This window comes from Cololabis saira, chromosome 9, assembly GCF_033807715.1.
Source record: "Cololabis saira isolate AMF1-May2022 chromosome 9, fColSai1.1, whole genome shotgun sequence".
NCBI classification, from domain to species: Eukaryota; Metazoa; Chordata; class Actinopteri; order Beloniformes; family Belonidae; genus Cololabis; species Cololabis saira.
In genome coordinates this window covers 27,462,694-27,481,073 of record NC_084595.1, presented here as the reverse complement: position 1 = coordinate 27,481,073, position 18,380 = coordinate 27,462,694, and the positions used below count along the sequence as shown (strand labels likewise).

General features: G+C 39.9%; 1 protein-coding gene across 2 annotated transcripts in view; it reads right to left on the bottom strand.

Moving 5' to 3' along the window:
• LOC133450403 (EGF-like repeat and discoidin I-like domain-containing protein 3) overlaps positions 1-18,380 on the bottom strand; it is a 141,205-nt gene that overhangs the window by 84,012 nt on the left and 38,813 nt on the right. The window lies entirely within an intron of this gene.

Sequence of the window (18,380 nt, the reverse complement as noted above, 5' to 3'; positions counted from 1 at the left end):
AACGAGTAGCTGCACAGAACAGTAACGCAGCAGCATCTACAGTCATCTAAAAGTCATCTCCATTTCTAAAGTATCACTACATAATTAAAAAAATCCTGTATATTAAAATGTCTATGAAATTATATTAAATGTATATTAAAAGGTCTAAATGATGTAAAAAAAAAAAATAACCACAGATAAAATGAATAAAAACACACATATAGTATGAATATATTTAACAAAAAAAGAATCCAAGATACAGATGCAAAAAAAAAGCCCTTAATTTTTCCAAAGAAATTAAAATGGTAAGAGCCAGTTGTTGTGAATCAGATTCGCTTGATTAACAGATCAACAGCGAGTGTGAGCCGCTCTATGAAGTCAGAAGTTTTGGAAGTTTGCTGTGTTGGAACATTCAGATGTTTGTTAACACAATGCCAACAAGGAAAAACTAAGAGAAACTAACAAAATGGAGTGAAACATTTCACAGTGAGAACAATTATTTAGACATTGTACATTGAAGACAGTTTCAAATAGGAATGAATGTCACCGCAAAGTCATCACGTAAGACTATGCAATACTCACAAAAATTGCACACACAAAAAAAATAAAAACTCTGACAGACCCTACATCAATACCCCGTAATTCTGGTCGTTGAGGACCATTGTCCCGTAAGACTACAATGTTTTCTGCTCCAAAAGGCCTTGTTCTGATGAATGGGTCATTGACAGACCTGTGCATACCTTGATGACAAGACCAGATGTTTTTTATCATATCTTTATGAGTAAAGCAGAGTACTGTCTCCCAAACTCTCTCCAACCCCACAACTGTACACACACACACACACACACACACACACACACACACACACACACACACACACACACACACACACACACACACACACACACACACACACACACACACACACACACACACACGGATCTTCACATTTTAAACTGATAAAAAAAGTCTATATTACTTGTTTTTTTTGGCATCCCCAATCTGGCTAATTATCAAGGGTGGACCTTATTTGTATTCCACAGTGTAAAACAGCCCTCTCTGAATTAGTGATTACTTAAGTGATTGGAGTCGTGAGAATTCAGTCTCTCCCCTGGATGCCCAAGTTGGCTGGATGATTAATAACTGTCCTTCTACCATTGGTGTGTCAATGATTTGATTAACTGAGGGTGAAACATACAGCAACGCCGAGCTGCAAAACACACAACACAGCAGAGAAGAGTATCAATATCTTACATTTTCCAACTGATAAATGTTCAAGTTAATGCATATTCAAAACAGTTTTTTTAAACTGACCAAGAAACAAACCAAAACAACACACTATTGACCTTGAATTAATTATGACTGATCTCAAGAGTTCCTTTGTGGGTTAACATGGAGTTTAATAGGAAGACAACAATTGGTGCATTATATTAATTTAGTGGACACTTACCTAAAGAGACCTCCGAGAAAAACACAAAACATGGGGTTTAGTATTTTGCAAGGATATATTAGCAAAGCAACTTGGAAAGTTGGGAGGTAATCAAGGACGTTTCCAAAGAAAGAACGACCACTTTACCTTCTGAGACACAACTGAACAGTGCAGCACCCAGTAGATCTGTTAGATGCCATTCTACGCTCAAAGGAACATGAGGCACATGGGAAACTGACAAAAGGTACCTGAATGACACTGAGAGCATGAGATGCAAAATCATCTTAACTAGAATAAAAACCAACATGGAAAATCATCTAATCAAGACCACCAACATAGTAAAACTATGTCAAGATAAAGGGAAAGAGAGAGGCAGAAGAAAAATAGTGTGATGAGTGAAAACACTGCCAAATTGCACAGGGCCTCCATCAAGAGAATGGAAAGTGGAGTCGAGCTCCAATACATTGCACGATGTCTACAGCCGTGGAAGATCATTACATCTCACACTATGGCTTGCATCTGCTTAATATTAAATACAACAAAGGCTTATATGAGTAGACGTTACGCTATAGGCGTCAAAGGATGTAGAACCACATCAACAGCACACACTGACGCTGAAGCAAAAAATAAATTACACTTTAGAGGTAGCTTTTATGTGTGCAGAAAATAACTGGTAGTGCAGCCGTCTCACAGCTAGAAGGTCCTGGGTACGATTCACGCCGGACGCTGTGGGTTCTCCCCGTGCTCCCTTGGGTAGCTAATGTTAGCTACCCTCACAAAAACATGCAGCAGTCCTGGGCTGTACATGCCCCCTCTGGCCCTCCCAGGGTTGGTAGAGGATGAGCAACCTCCTTAGGTAGGAGCACTGGGTAGTAACAAAATCGGGGATAAAAATTTGAAGAAAAAAAAGAGGCGAGTCAAATTCATCAGATGCCTTTTAATTGGCCAGTTAGTAGATGAAGTTGTAGGATTCCCGACACCATCAGAAATTTATCCTAGACTGTCTTTGGTGTCGAGACAGCTGGTGTCATACCACTCACACTACATGACGCAGGATTGCCGGTGCTGATTAACTAGTCGAACTAGTCATGCCCAGCAACAGCCATGGATAAAGATCTAAAGGTGCATCTTTATCCTGAATGTTTACCTGGCGACATGTTGCACATTTTGAAAAAAAAAAGGGGGATAAATGACTTTTTTCTTTTGCTACGATAAGGGGATTGTTAACTGAAGTGGAGCAAAAAAGAAAAGAAAAAAAAAATCTTATTTTGCTGCGACGGGGACCAGCAAGTCACGGGTCTGGAAGGGTGATTTATGGTGGGGTGATTTCACAGACGAATATTTACAAGCACTCATTTACAGCTCCACATGTGGTTGAAGGCAGGAGTAGATTTTGTTCACACCTACAACAAAAATTCGTAACAATTCACATTTTCATGAACGCTGCAACAGGATGAATGAGGCCCAGAGCCTTTTTATGTTGTTCCTGGCTGAGGGTCGGTACAGCTCGGCAAACAAATATCTAGCTCTTGTAAGCTCAAATTTGCAAGTAAATTCATATTCACGGCCATCCAACACTTCCATTCTAGCTGCTTACTGTATACGCCACCTTGTTTATAAATACCATTAATTTCTCTTAAATGTTGTAGAAGACACTGGGAAGCTACAAATAAATCCATGTCTTTGATGTATAGTTGGTCAGAGCATAAACAAAGATAATACAATAACAACCCTCTCAAATAACTTATTTTCCTCTGAGTCTATTTATGTCTATTCCCTTTTTTTAATAATTTTTTTATCTTCATAATAGGGACAAATGATAAAAAAGTAAAGCATAGAATCAAGATGATTACAAGTACATGTAGCGTGTGACAGCAAACTGGCAGTGCCTCCTACAGTCGGCCATTTAACTGCTCTTTTTCCAACCTGCAGTGTTTGGCAAAAAATGTTGACCTGCTCTTGTATGTGACCTATACGTTTTATAAATCAAAGATATGCCAAAAGATGTCTTATCTTTTGTAGGCCGAGCTGTGCGACCATGTCTAGTCTGTAAAAACTTTGAAGATTAAGGTTGGAAGGCAAAACTCTCTGCATCATGTTGGATGTTAGCTAGGCAAATATTGAACACTAAACACTGAAAGATTTATAAGGGAACAAACTCCAGCTGCCTAAACTCTAGCTTATGTTCAGCTCAAAACTTGTAAATGTCTCATGACAGATGAAGCAAAACCACTTTTTTCCCATGAGTATGTCCTCTTGTGAACGTCCTATCTTTTCGTGCAATTTCTTTTCTGGTCTTTTTATAGGCATACTTTATTCTTGACAGGTAAATTGCGCTTTGACAGGCCCCTTCTTTTATTGTTAGTGATAAAAAACAAGCTGAAGTCTCAAGGGTGAGAATATAATGCACTCTTAAGTCAGTTTGACCCATTATCAGCCATGAGCACAACATTTGACAAAGTCACACAAACTGGTGCAGCCTTGAATTGAATACTACATCATCTGGCCAACCATTTAAGCTAAGCCCAAACATGGAACATGTATATCGTGTGTTGAAAATGAGCCCAGGAGAGAAAATAAATAACAAGCCTTACTACCAGGGTTATTATTGTTCTTTCAGTAAAACTATTGGGTCTCTAGATGTCATGTACAAATGAGGTAATCCTACTGAAGTCATGCCATTTCTAAGCCAGACCCTGTATCAGTAATAATGAGAATGGTGGCTAATCAGTTGAACAAAGAAATATATAATAGCTTTTGCCGAGGCCCTGCTCTCCGAGGGAAGGCAGTTTGACAGGTTTCGGGGCTGTTTGGATATGACAATCTATAGCTGCGCCATGCTCTACTGACAGCCTTCTTAATGGAGTTCAAAAAGCAGGAGGGGTTGGTTTGGGTGGTGGGGGGGGGGTTAAAGGGAGAGAGTCAAAATGAGTGTATGAAAAATGTAGTGGGAATTTGCTTTCAATCATGTTGTTTAATTCCAAAAATTTTGAATTAAACATGGTTGATTCACTTTGACATATGAAGCTGCATAGCAATGTCAAACCAAAGAATATGTGAAGGGGGAATTACCAAATCTGTTGAACAAACATGACACTTATAAAAAGACACGTAGTTGATCATATTAAAACAACTGCTGAGACGATGCAAAAATGCCTCATCTCTGATAGGGAAAAACCATATACTCCGTTACGTATGAATCCAGGGCAGAACTTTAATGCACACCAGACCTGTCTGATTTACAGGGATGAGAGTTTTGTCTGCTCAAGAAGTCCGGTTCGTTTCGGGAGGTCTGAATGTGCAATCATACTTTGATGTGGATCGAAGAAGCAGACTCTGGTCGACCTACAAACCTAGGTCTTGGTCCACGTAATCAGACCAAAGGCAGGAAGTGGACTACAATGCAGGGCATAGTGGGTAAACGCAACCTTAAATACACATGTACAGTAGGGTGATCTCTGAAAGAAATGCCTTTTCTTCAGATCTAGAGTGAGGATGAGGTAAACGCTCTGACATAAGCATGGTCAGAAGATACAGTATGTCAAAATCGCTGGTAAGCACTCACAAGAGGAATGATTGTGCCAACTCGCCATGAATCTCTAAAGCAGCTTTATGTCCAACGACACACAAAAGCTTCTTAAAAGATCTTTTTTGAAGGATTTTGTGCTTTATTGCTGAAATTCTCTTTAGAGCCCAATAAACAATTATCAAAACAATATCACATTTCAACAAAAAAGATTAAATCACCTGTGAAAGCAATAGGGCACTAAAGAAATCCTCCAGTCATTGTGGTCATCCAGATGAAGTCACTGGACTGTTGGCTTGTCTGTCAAACTCTTTATCTTCAGTAAAGAGGGATCGTGCACTTGTGTGCTGTTGAGGTGTGGTTTGTGAGGCAGGTGTGAAGGCAACAGATGGTATGAGTTACAAATAAAAATATAGTTAACTTTGTCTGGATTTTCCCACATTTCCTATTCATTTGTAGGCTCAGAAGTGGCAAAACATTTACGGTCTAAGCATGATCAAAGTTAATTCAGTCTGCAATTACAACCAGTACGTTTGCATAAACTAACAGAACGTCGAATTGTTGCCTTAATCCGACCGATATTGAATTTTTAAAAGCCATGTATGCACCTTAGTAGGGCTGTAGTCGAACCGAACTGAAGCTCTTGAGATCGAGCTTTTAGTGGCAGTCAATGCAGTTATTCCTGCATGTATACGCAACCCACGCTTAGCTGAGCAAGTGATTGCCTCGGGACTGCCACAGGACTGCCCCGGGAATCCTCTGTGACGACACTGCGAAAGCCAGAATATCAACACAGTAGGAGAAGAAGTAGACGAACAACAAAGAAGGAACTGGAAGAACGCCAACGCAAAAGTGTGTGTGGCATCACCTAGCATCGCAGAGTCGAACGCACTTCACTCAATAATCGATTGTCTTCTCGCGCATGTATACTTGGATTTCTCTGAAACTCCAGTTTAATCTTTAGCTAGATTGTTGCCAATAGCTTGATTGAGATGTGCATGTAACCGCACTAAATATAGCCTAAGTAGCATAAGATTGGAACAGCTTTGACAAAAATACATTTAAACACACTCAACAACTATTTCTACTGCCTGAACACCAAGGATTTACTGATGCAAATACAAAAACATTCATAGGAATTGATCTTTCACCTAACTAATCCACTGCTTCAATTTCCATGAACCACTGATGCATAGAGCGACTGCAGCCATTATGGAAGCAGTTGGGAGGAAAGAATTGAAAGCAATAAAACTAAGGAAGAAAAAGCAACCATCTTTCCTGAAGAAGTGACCAAAGAAATTGGACACTGCATGCCATCAGTGATTGCTATATTTACTGTTGCATGTTGCGCGATGCATGACCGTGTGATGCATGTCCAGAGGAACCGTTAGCAGGTTTCTTTTGTTAATGTCAACAGCCGCTCTGCTGTACAAGCCAACGCTCACTCAGTGATTGATGTGAGCCTGTGCTGTGTCTGACGTGGGCTCCTGGATTTTGTTTCTGGCTGCAAATAGTAGCCAATCAATCAGCTGTGAAAACCTGACCATTGGTTAAACACGGGAAGGAATCTTTTGTTTCCTAAGAAATCAATCACAAAAGACCTGATATTTTCAGGTTTAAGGCCATCTTAACTGAAAGCTGTCACAAACATCTGGCCATTGTAAATGTCCAACGAATACTGATTTCAAAAGGGTGAAGGAAAAATGTTAGCTTGACACCTTATATGTTCATTGTTATAAACTCAAAACTACATTTTTCTTTAAAGCAAAGATGTTTTTTCAGACTTATGAAGTCTCTGGTCATGTCTTTGTTTGTTAATTGACATGGGTTGTCTTAATTTCCTTTTCTAAAACAGCAGAGTTAAAAATGTTTTTTTACAAACAGAATGAACAATATATTAGTATATTACAGCTGCTCTTTCTTACAGATTTCTGCTGATCCCAGTGAAGTGGTCGAGATTGTGCAGACTGGCGAGCATTTACAGTGACAACAGCATGTGCACCCAAGGTTTGATCTACTTGACAGCTGCACTGAAGAATACTTCAATGCCATTTCACTGAAAAACTTTTACTTAACATTGATATTTGACAGATGAGAAGAATTTCGATGAAAAACCACTTAAAATAAAAGTGTTAACTATAGATTTAAGTCACTGTTTTTTGTCCTACATACCAAATTGAAAGTTTAATTGGCCCATCAACCACACTGTTAACATTTTATGTCATGATGTAGAAAAAGAAGGAAAGTCAAAGACATGTGGTCACACATACATTTCACCTGCCTCAAGAGTTTGGAATTTGCATTTAAGCTCCTCAGCTCTGGATGTGCACTCAACCACTTCACAGAGAAATCTTACATGGCCTAATTGTGTCAAATCTATTTTAACCCAACCTCTTTTTTTCCCTCTATGATGGCTTCACTGGTCCATGGGCTCACCGTGATTGCATCCATCCTGCACCTCCACTGATGTAAACTGGCACTGCACCACTTACATTACATCAAGGATGAGTCGTCGTATGATTAGACTTTCTTAGACAGTCCTTGGCTTCCCATTCTCGGGTGCCCTTTCTTCGCCGGGTTTTAGCCTGACAGTATTTGACAGTGTGAGACAAATGCACTTAGAGGCGACAATGGTAAGAAACATGCAGAAACAAAATGGTTTTGAATATATCAAATAAATATCCAAAAGAAGAGGTCACACTGGAGAGCAGCAGTTTAGGGGGATCCAGAGAAAAGCAGAAAATGAGGATTTCTTGGTGGAGATGAAATGCCACACAAAAAGGTCAAAACTATGTCCTGGCTCCCCGGGGCATCCAGTGCATGAATGAATGAATGAATGAATGAATGAATGAATGAATGAATGAATGAATGAATGAATGAATGAATGAATGAAAACAAAGGATAGAGAGTCATTTTAATTTTTGAAAGCTATAGGAAATTGTATATGAAATACATTCTAAAACCTATACACATATTAAAAAAAGAAAAGAGTTTACATATGAAGACTATCAGTTTGTTCAAATCAGTAACTTGAAATATCAGTCCTTTTCATTTTTGAGGTGCAGTTTTAGTTCTTTTCTTCACAATGATGCTTCAGATCAGTTATGTTTCCAATCATTATTGTAGTCACAGATATATTAAAGTCTTGCTGCCAAGTTTAAATTTGGCTAAGGTTTGGACTTTGATTGCACCACTGCAAGACCATAATTCTTTCTTTTGGAATCGAAACAAATGCATATTTATTTCTGGTAAACAGAAAAAAAGAGATAAATGGAACACAATAAAATAAAGAACAATTCCCTTTCAGAATAATATTAATAATAATAAAAAGTATAAAAAAATAAATATTTGCAGACAGTGAAAGACACATTCTTGTATAAATTGTTTACTTTTTATTAAAAGTAATCAATTTATACAATTATATACACATTTGAAAAAGCGTGAGAAATATAAACTAAATCTTATCTCACGTTCTCTCCCTTAGTCATTAATAATAATTGATTAAAAAGCAATGTATTATGTTAACTATGAACTAACTATAAATTATACAGACTACAGAAACACACATGTACAGTATACACATACATATACATCCAATTCCAAATTCAATTATTTATCCTGCATATGCATGTTTTTTATATCTTTTTTAAACTACCTTATGTGTTATGATGGACATTGCTTTAAATCAGTATCTATACTGTTCCCTACCATTCTGTTGAAGAGTTGCTAGTGTGCTTAGGACAACTGTCACTAGGGATGCTCCATACTGTATATTGAAAATATATCATCACTGCAAAATCAACATAGCAAAAGACAAATATATCCTATAGTGCCAGGAATTCACAGTCTGAATGTCAAAATATGCTCGGTCAATCAGATGGACTTTTCAGATCAGACTTTTCACAGTTTTTTCTTTTTTTTTTCTCCCTTTTTGGTTAGCTTTACTAACTTCAAAAGATGTCTTCAAGGAAGATGAAGATGTTTCACTGTGTTTTCATGCAACTAAATTGGTTTCATTGCAGCTGGTGCCAGTTGCAATTTTCAATCTATCCCGATCCCTACCTGAATGGGTAGGGGTCATATGTGCCTTTTAATACTCTAGGGCAGGGATATTAGTCTAGATGGAAAGTGGGGTCCACGCGCACCCCCCGGATTTTTTTATGCCACCTGATTTTTTTTAATCCTTTAAATGTCTAGTTTCAGAATTTGGTCAGTGCCAAGATCAACTAATGTCTGAAAGGCTTCGTTTTCACACTTAATTGCATCTAACTCCAGACCAGAAAATTGAAATTTGAGATTGGCAAAGTAGCATATCCTATCATACATACAAGCCACAGAGACTAATAAACACATTTATTTTTGCTGCAACCACCGAGCAACAACCAAAACAACCTAGCAACCACCTAGCAACCACTTTTAAGACCCTAACTACCCTAGCAACCACCCTAGCAACCACCCTAGCAACCACACCTAAAAGAACTTAAAACCTCCTTGGTCTAGAAGGAAAATGGGTTTCAAGGGTAACCCCTATTATTTATGTCATCTACTTTTTGTTATCATCAAAGTGTCTTCTTTCAGAATTTGTCAGGTGCCAACCTGAAATCATCTCCCAAAGGCTTTATTTTTTATCTTTATACTGCGAACCCCGACCAGAAAACTCTAAACACCGACATAGTATGTGGTGCAACTTTTGTCCTAAACAACTTACAGAGACAAATTAATACATTTTCCAAGCTAACTCTGATAGGCCATCACGTAGCAACCACCTTTAAGACCCTAGCAACCACCCTAGCAACCACCCTAGCAACCGCCTCTGTAAGTTGTTTAGGACAAAAGTTACACCACATTGTAGAGACAAATGAATATATTTACCCAGGCAACTCTGTTAAAATGAACACAATAAAATAATTGTTTATTACATTTGACTACACACTGACTGTTTAAAACAAAAATCGTAAATAAAAAGGCAAAAAATGTGTGTAGGATGCAGTTAACTTGTGACTAATCGTCAAATTCGCCATCACTGAGGAGATCTTCTATCTCTATTTCTTCCATTTCTAAGTCTTCATCATTCTTATACTCGTCGTCCTCTTCATCACCAGATATTTTATTGTTGACAGCATCGGCTCCCATGTCAAGAGCCGCCTGCTCTTCCACCTCAGCTCTTTGAGCCAGTAACTCGACAAGAGTAGGAAGGAGGATGGGTCCCATTGTCCATATGGGTTCCAGTACCTCTTCGTCTGTTTTCTCCCCGCCCATGCCCGGGTCATATGCTTTTGGGCTTTCCATTATTGCCTCGGCTGCTCTCTTATAGCATGCTATAAGAGAGGCTGCTCTCTTATAGCATGCTATAAGAGAGCAGTTAGTAGTAGTTAGCCTGTTGCACATGGGGGATGAGACAGGCTTTGGGAGGAGGCAGGCGTTCGAGGTCTACTTTCGACCTAGAGTCCAGGACCTTCTCGCTACCAACCATCTTCCTCAGCATCTTCGCTCGTGCTGCATCAACCGATGTTATTCGTGGTTGGCCATACATAATGCAGGGGAATTTTTCCATCTCATTTTGCAGCTCATCTGTGACGAGCCAGTCTTCACCAAGCTGTGTGAAGGCACTCTGGAGTTTTGGATTCTGCTGTAGCTTCTTAGGGGATTTACCTTTCCCTTGCCTTTGAAGGCACTGGTACAGTCCTCCCCGGTGAAGACATAGAATCCCAGCAGCGTGCTGCAGTACTCAGGGCCCAATGTGTCAGGTTTAGGAGTGAGGGATCCTTCAGAGTGGTGTCAAGGTACTCTGAAGAGCAGCAGTGGATGAGGTTGATTAGGGTCTCATGTGGGATGTCTGGCTTCTCGCCATCTAGGAAGACATCGAAGAGCAGCCGTTCAAGTGCTTCTGTGACTGCCTTCAGACTAAAGAGAGCCTTGGCATATGATTTCCCACTTAGGATGTGTTTCAGGCAACCACTGGTTGCGAGGCCTGCCTCAATGAGGATCTCTGCATAGCCAGCTCCAAGACACTTATGGCCAGTGAGCCTGCCCATGTAATTCATGGCTGTATGGAACTTGCCAATAAGGACAACATGCCTACTGAATTCCTCCTCATATTTCCATACTATAGGACAGGCCTTCATCACCACTCCTAGGTCAAATGTGTTGATCGTGTATGGCTGTCCAACCTCCTCGGTTGCTGCCTCAGACCTCTTGAGGATGTCATACACCACTGCGTTGTCTGTTATAGGCTCGTCGATGGGCGTGTAGAAGTCGATAGTAGATTTCCTCGGAGGCACTTTCCCTGTGCTCGAGATAAAACCACCAAACCCAGGCACCTGTTGCTTGCCCTGGCTGCTCAACCATCTGCAGAGAAGATGAATGTTGTATTGCAACATTGAGGAATGAAACGCAATTTGGTTTTCAGCAGGAGGGGTAAACTTGGCATTCTTGGGGAAGCTGGGATGCTGCATTATGTATGGCCAACCACGAATAACATCGGTTGATGCAGCACGAGCGAAGATGCTGAGGGAGATGGTTGGTAGCGAGAAGGTCCTGGACTCTAGGTCGAAAGTAGACCTCGAACGCCTGCCTCCTCCCAAAGCCTGTCTCATCCCCCATGTGCAACAGGCTAACTACTACTAACTGCTCTCTTATAGCATGCTATAAGAGAGCGGCCTCTCTTATAGCATGCTATAAGAGAGCAGCCGAGGCAATAATGGAAAGCCCAAAAGCATATGACCCGGGCATGGGCTGGGAGAAAATAGACGAAGAGGTACTGGAACCCATATGGACAATGGGACCCATCCTCCCTCCTACTCTTGTCGAGTTACTGGCTCAAAGAGCTGAGGTGGAAGAGCAGGCGGCTCTTGACATGGGAGCCGATGCTGTCAACAACAACATATCTGGTGATGAAGAGGACAACGAGTATAAGAATGATGAAGACTTAGAAATGGAAGAAATAGAGATAGAAGATCTCCTCAGTGATGGCGAATTTGACGATTAGTCACAAGTTAACTGCATCCTACACACATTTTTTGCCTTTTTATTTACGGTTTTGGTTTTAAACAGTCAGTGTGTAGTCAAATGTAATAAACAATTATTTTATTGTGTTCATTTTAACAGAGTTGCCTGGGTAAATATATTCATTTGTCTCTACAATGTGGTGTAACTTTTGTCCTAAACAACTTACAGAGGCGGTTGCTAGGGTGGTTGCTAGGGTGGTTGCTAGGGTAGTTAGGGTCTTAAAAGTGGTTGCTAGGTTGTTTTGGTTGTTGCTCGGTGGTTGCAGCAAAAATAAATGTGTTTATTAGTCTCTGTGGCTTGTATGTATGATAGGATATGCTACTTTGCCAATCTCAAATTTCAATTTTCTGGTCTGGAGTTAGATGCAATTAAGTGTGAAAACGAAGCCTTTCAGACATTAGTTGATCTTGGCACTGACCAAATTCTGAAACTAGACATTTAAAGGATTAAAAAAAATCAGGTGGCATAAAAAAATCCGGGGGGTGCGCGTGGACCCCACTTTCCATCTAGACTATATTCAATTGGCGGCCCGCGGGCCACATGCGGCCCGCCAGGAGCTTTTATGTGGCCCCTGGTCATATTTCAAAAAAGGGGTTGTTTGTTGAATTTTTTTTTTTTTTTTTTTTTTTTTTTTTTTTAAATAATAGTGATGCATCGAATGTTCAGCCGAAAATAGCAAAAAAAACACTTTCGGTGTTCGGTGGAATAAGTGGGGAAAAAACCGAACAGTTAATAACGGCGTGTGATGACACAATCAAACAGCTAACAGCTGGAGTGAGGGAGCGAGCGGTGTTAAACCCAGCAAACATGTCAGCATGTCAGGTCATTACTTGGATGTGGGGAAAAGCAGAGGACACGAGAAATGATCCAGGCTGAGTTGGATTTCGAAAAGCCGCTTGGTGATGGAGACGGTGATGGGACGCACAGCGCAGGAGATCGGGGAGAGAGCGCAGAGAGAAGGGCCGATGCGGTGGAGAACCCTCACTATATGTTTGACGAGATCCTCCAAGAAAATAACCCAGATTTTTACTATTATTATACAAGCCTTCAAATTGCGGAGATCAGCCCCACCGCGACCCGATTAACTGGATTTGAATGGGAGATAATGACAAAGGATTATGAGAAAAAAAATAAAAAATACAATACAAAAATACAATAAGTACAGTAAGACCAATTGTGACTGGCGGGTATTTCACTGCACATTTATTTGATTTATGCAATGGTGAAAAAATTGGCAAAATAAATAAAAATTAATTAATAAATAAATTGCGAAGAACCATTGTTAGGAATTATTATTCGGTATTCGGCCAAGTGTTTATTATCATTTTCGGTTTCGGCCATAAATTTTCATTTCGGTGCTTAAATAATAAATGTTCATTATTGTGTTATCAGAATTAAATCTACTGAAGCGTATTGCATTCACTTCAGAAAAAATCAGAAAAGAATTAACAACATATATGTTGTTAATTCAGAAAATTATAATTATAATTATCTCAGAATTACGAGAAACGTTTAAATGAAAAAAAATAATGCTCTGTTTTTCTTTTTATTAACACTTGCAAAAGCTGTCATTCACTTGAGAGCTGGATTTCAAGCAAACATGTTCCTGTCCAGTTTAATCCAGTTTTATTTTAGATACTCTTGTCTTTAAGTTTTATAGATGGTATTGTTATTAGTTTATTATTAGTTTATTTATTATTAGTTTGTCGACTTTGCGCTTCAGAAACCTCAGGACTTGCGCTTGTTCAGACTGAAACCCATTCTGATCTGCTGGACATTATCTCGTTAATTCAGAAAAACAGCAGATTTTCTTTTATTCAAATTTTATCTTGTTAATTCAGATAAACAGAGCAGATTTTTTTAAATTAAAATTTCATCTCGTTAATTAAAAAAAACAGAGCAGAATTTTTTTCTCAAGTGAATGCAATACGCGTCCGTATAAATCAGCACAGATTCATTATTCAGTAAAAGTTTTTGCAAGAATCTTTCATCGGACTTTAACCTCGTCATTATCATAACATCCAGGACACTCCGGAAGGTGTCAACTTGTGTTTACTGCCCGCCAAGTGTGAGTTTTTACCTCCACAACACCACAAAATGAGTGGAGAAAAACGGCGGAAAGTTGCTGACGAAAACCGTCAGTTCAACCCGAAATGGACAGAGGACTACTTATTTATTTTACCGTCGCATGCCAAAGCCAAGCCTTTGTGTTTAAAATGCCAAGAAACCGTGTCAGGCTGCAAGGTTGCCAATATCAGGCGTCACTTTGACACCAAGCATGCTGCTAAATTCAACGCAGATTTTCCACCTGGGAGCACAGCAAGACGCAGTGAGATAGACACTCTAAAAATGTCATATGCTGGATCAACCAAGATTCTTACAGCTGCTGCTACAGCCCAAGAAAAGGCACCCCGCCGCCTACGGGTGATGTTCACTTTGGGCAAAAAAAGAAAGTCCTTTATGGATGCTGAGATGGTAAAGGAGGGCGCCATAGAGATGGTGACAGAACTTTTTGCGGGAGATAAAATCAAAGAAGAAATAATTACCCGTATGAAACAAGTACCACTCTCTGACACATCGGGAGGCCGAAAGGTGGAGGTACTGTTTGATGACTGTTTTTCTGCATTACTTGCCAAACTCAAAAAAGCAGATTACATGTCACTGGCTATTGATGAGTATATTTAACATTCACAATGACTAAATCTGGAGACAATTAATACATAATTCAAAGGTAAACTAGATATATTCAAATGTATAATACAAATGTATTATATATACATAAGTCTTCGTCTTTGAGTGCAAAATACATTTTGAAAACCCCCAAATTTTCAAATTGTGCGGCCCTCTCCATACAGTCCTTTTGCAGATGTGGCCCCCGGCCGAATCTAGTTGAATACCCCTGCTCTAGGGAAAGTGACTGGTGTGCTTTATTTGGTTTTCAGTAAATGTATTGCCATGCATCATGGTTAAACTCTATGGTCTTTCCTATCCAAAGAACTTACTTCCAGATATCTTGTGGGTTGTTCAAAAACAAATTTGAAAATTTCGGTCATGCTGCAACTTTCTCTTTAATGAAAACAGGAAAGTGTTCCAAATACACCATCATGTATGTGGTCAGTCTATTTGTAACTTTAAACTGATAACCGATGCCTGCACAGTCTCTGAAGTCACTTGTTTCCTTTTTTTCCCCCCTCTGCCAAATTATCTAAGTGCAGCGCAGTCTGACTTTGGGGAAACTTGCTGGGACTTCCACTTCTCAAAAGTCTGCAACTGTCTTTCATGCTTTCCACCTGTGAATAATCTTTGTAGAATGAAATGAAAACTGTTTAGAAATGACCCTCTAACACTTGCAATATTGATGGCCAGCAACAATAGCCTGCTAATATGAATGCTAATTTCTTTCCTCAAACAAAACAACTCAACGGTCAGGGTCTGTCAGGATCTGTCAGGGTATAAATGTAGCACATTGAGCAGGTATTCCTTTGTTACATAAGACTTTTATATTCAACAGTTCAGCTTCAAATGACAAATCTGCACAGAGCCACATAAATACAGGTCAGACAAACTGAATAATGCCCCCCCTTTTTGTGCGTCCAGACAAAGCTTCAGATTATGCAGATTACAGACATGAAGGTTGTGAAAGAACAGCTGATACGCTAAATTCTTCAAACCCATCAGAAGTAATTTGGCCATCCATATCATCCTGCCCTATTTTCTCCAACAGTCCAGTTCCAGGTCAGCGGTCGCAAGCCGCACCCAATTCAGGTCACTTTTAAATCTGATAGTTATCACTTGAGCACTTTGTCATGTTCTATCTCTTGTGATCTAAAATAGGTACAGAAAATAGAAAAAGAAAAAAAGATGGAGGTGGTTTTGGGGCCAATTGTAGTCCATTGATGTTATGACAGTGTATTGACAATTTAAAAAAAAAACTACAGTCAACAATAACATTATTGTAGGAACAGGAAAAAATAATTATGCCAAATAATTACAAATGATGAATATAAATGATACAGTCTCATTCTCCCATTCGCTGAACCTATTCTCAGTAATTTAAGTCAATCTGTTTCACGCCACATTTGTTTTTCTAAACAAAAAAAGAAAAAAATAAACAAATGTCTGACGTTGGTGACAAAGTACACATATGAATTGAAATGTGAATTGTTCAGATGACTTTTCTTATTGTGTTTATTAGGGGTGTAACGGTTCACAAAAATCACGGTTCGGTACGTAAATCGGTTTTGAGGTCACAGTACGGTTCATTTTCGCTACAGTAAGGAAAAAAACGTAAAACACTGCTTTTCGTTTAATTTTCAACTTTTGCAAATAACAGTTTATACATTTTCTTATGAAAATGAAACATTGAAAAATAAAAATAATAATAATAATAATAATAATAATAATAATAATAATAATTAAAGCTGCAAGCAGCGATGAACGGGCCCTCGCACTCACGTCCACCGCCCCCCATAAGCATATCAGAAATGACACCACCCACGACTCTCTATGTCAAACCATTCAAAAGTTATAGCAGAAAAAAGGAACAACCAATCAGAGGAAGGGGCGGGGCTAATTCAGGCCAATGAAGGTGAAGGACTCATTACAGAGTCCCATGACACCACCCACAACTTCCTATGTCAAACCATTCAAAAGTTATGGCAGAGAAAAGTATTCTAGGGGGCGCTGTTGAGCCGTTAGGCCACGCCCATTAATGCAAACCATGAAATATCAAATTTATCGCCAAGCCTGCCTTGCATGCAAAATTTGGTGACTTTTGGAGAACTATCAAATATGGACCAATCAGATGAAGGGGACGAGCGCTTTTTCACGTCTAGCGTCGCCACGGTAACACTTTTGAAAGAGAAAAGTAATGTGCGTCGTCGCAGGAAAGAGACGCACATCTTGATAAAAAAAAACACAAAAATTTGCTTACAACATTTTCGGCATACAGCCTTGAAAGAGAAAAGTAATGTGCGTCGTCGCAGGAAAGAGACGCACATCTTGATGTAAAAAAAAACACAAAATTTGCTTACAAAAATTTCAGCATCCTGCCAGGCTCGAACTCCCAACCACCGGCACCAAAGACCGCAATGATCTGGTTGAGCTATATCTCAGCTGATACCTCACATTGACTTACTGGGTTAGGACAGACCAAGATAGCGATATAATATCTGGAACCTTTTTTTCTTAATTTTTTAAATATTTGTAAAGTATAAATATTAGTAAAACACTACTATTTTATTATTACTTTTTCTGTAACAATTCTACCGCGGTTCTAACCGGGCTGAGCACGGGACTATTTCTAACGTCACCACATTACAACAGCTGATTGGTCGGGGGGCGGGGCCGTCATCACCCTACTCGCCACTGATTGGTCGGGGGGCAGGGTCGTCATCACCCTACTCGCCACTGATTGGTCGGGGGGCGGGGCCGGCAGACGTTTGAATCAGGAAGCGGGAGTCAAACCATTAAAAAGTTATAGCAGAAAAAAGGGACAACCAATCAGAAGAAGGGGCGGGGCTAATTAAGGCCAACGAAGCTTAAGGACTCATTACTGAGTCCCATGACACCACCCACAACCACCATTCAAAAGTTATGGCAGATAAAAGTATTCTAGGGGGCGCTGTTGAGCCGTTAGGCCACGCCCATTAATGCAAACCATGAAATATCAAATGTATCGCCAAGTCTGACTTGCATGCAAAATTTGATTACTTTTGGAGAACTATCAAATATGGACCAATCACATGAAGGGGGGGCGCGCCTTTTGGCGTCTAGCGTCGCCACGGTAACACTTTTGAAAGAGAAAAGCAATGCGTGTAGTCCCAGGATGGAGACGCACATTTTGATGTATAACACTGGGTGCACATTACGGTTCGGGCCGTATTAATTGCCGAAGGAATGGCATAAATTGCGCCAAAATTACACAATTAATTCAAAATGGCCGACTTCCTGTTCGGTTTCGGCCATGGCTCCAAGAGACTTTTCTTGAAGTTGTGCCATGATACAGGTGTGTAGCGATTTTCGTGCATGTACGTCAAACCGTATCGTGGGGCTTGAGGCACAAAGGTTTCCGGGGGGCGCTGTTGAGCCATTTTGGCACGCCCATTAATGTAAACCATAAAATATCAAATTTACCGCCAGGCCTGGCTTGCATGCCAAATTTGGTGCCTTTTGGGGAACTATCAAATATGGACCAATCAGATGAAGGGGGGGTGCGCTTGTTGGCGTCTAGCGTCGCCACGGTAACACTTTTGAAAGAGAAAAGTAATGCGTGTAGTCGCAGGATGGAGACGCACATTTTGTTGTATAACACATCTGGGTGCACGATACGGTTCGGGCCGTATTAATCCTCGAAGGAATGGCATATATTGCTCCAAAATTATGCGATTAATTCAGAATGTTCAAAATGGCCGACTTCCTGTTCGGTTTCGGCCATGG